A 1,891-nucleotide genomic window follows, 5' to 3' on the forward strand; every position below is an offset into this window, starting at 1 on the left:
ATTTCTCTTGGCAGAGGATTTAAAAGACGTTCAATATAAAGAAATCCAACACGATGTGGGTCAAATCTCAATAACATATTTTGCCTGAAGCCATTAACACCCCAGACAGCAAGTGATAGTGCAGACTGTCTGGTCTGCTGATGAGAAACTGAGTAATCCTGAGATTTCACACTTTCAACACATTCCATGCTGTCTCCTAGCATTCAGCAGGTGAAGATGGAAAGCAAATTAACTCCTCTAACGGTCAACTAACCATTCAAAATACCTTAGCAACAGTTAGAATCCTTCACGCTGCGGACCTGAATGCCAACCCGTGACTTGTCCTCCAATGAGCTTGCTTCGCCGCAAAGGGGAGGAGGCAGCCGTGGGCAAATAAAGCAGGGAATCGAACAAAGGGAGGAGGCTTCAGAAACACTGTTAGAGCATCAGTATTCCCTCCACATCCACTGCTATCACTCCCCACACTCATTGAGAGCCCTATTTAGCTTTCTGTGTAATTATTCTGTCACTTAACAGGCAGACACCACGCTCCACGAATGAGCAGACCCGTGCTCGACAATTATCATCAGCACTGAAGTCTTTTCCTGGGACGGTGAGCACATCGAGGTAAAGCAATTTTTACACAGATCTGCACAATTTGCTGCCGATATTCCCTACAAACCACAGAGGGAAATATGTTGCTTTAACATTCAAAAAGAGGCCAGTCAAGTGCAACAGTTTCTCTGAAGCATAAGCCCAATTTTTTCCTCGGTAGAAGAGAGACTTCAGAGACACATGCATATCAATGCGTTTTTCTTCTCTTGATGTTGGAAGTTCAGTCAGTACTTGTAAGGTTAGCTGTACTGAGGAGACTTTAAGAAGCCACCCACATTTTCTAAACACATCATTGAGCCTTAACAAAGCTCTGCATTTCACTTTGAGTTAGTTAGTGTGGCTGAAAATGAAAACTCACTCCACAGAAATACATCTAAAGCGCTAGAAACATTAAACCCGTATCTGAGCACGGGCTAGCATAATGTACATTAACTGGCCAAAACTCTAAAAACGGCTTCATCATTTTAAGATTTGATGCCTGCACACCAGCCATGATTTCAATCAACTGTTATATCACATATCAGTTATAAAGTCTGTCTCTATTTTGACATATCTCGTGTTGAACAATGGACAATAAACTCTTGAGGGATAGTTTAAAGGACATTCACCTCTGTATATGCATACCAGCAATACTGCCATTTAAATACTGTCGCCACTTTACCTGCACTGTTCACTTTTACTTTTAACTACGTCTACAAACTTGTATATTTTTAACTGGTGCTTTGTTTATGTAGCTACAGTATTTATTATTTCTTGTACTTTTTTCATGCACTGCCTGGGAGTTTAAAAACAAGATTTCACTGTACATACTTGTATGTATATGTAGCTAATCTCTTGAATATTGAGTACAGCATAAACTCCATGCAGGGATGCCAACAATGCTACGCTGTAGAACAGTTTGATGCATCTTTTAACCTAAATACTGCAGTCCAGTCCTACCCAAATCTTCTTTAACACATTCAATTACAGGATTAAAAAAACACTTCATATTTGAGCAAAAGATGGAGTAGGATTGCTTGAAACCATTCACGGCTTTTAGCACATCACATACAATTCTAAATCAGAAGGGATTTGCCAAAAATCAGCCCAATAAAATGAGCCACAGCAAGTTGGTCAACCTTGACCCAGACAGATAAGGTTACATGTTCTGAGCTCTTTGTACTGTAATGTTCAATCTGAAGCAGAGCCAACACAACATTAACCGATAACTCCGTCCTATTTGGCGGTGTTGTACTCTTTGGCTGCTCACCCTCCTCGTAGGCCTGCAGCTCCTGGAGCTCAATGGAGAGTCTCTCCT

The sequence above is a fragment of the Cebidichthys violaceus genome, unplaced genomic scaffold, assembly GCF_023349555.1.
Source record: "Cebidichthys violaceus isolate CVI_PGR_0920_01 unplaced genomic scaffold, fCebVio1.0.p SCAF_3, whole genome shotgun sequence".
Lineage (NCBI taxonomy): Eukaryota > Metazoa > Chordata > Actinopteri > Perciformes > Stichaeidae > Cebidichthys > Cebidichthys violaceus.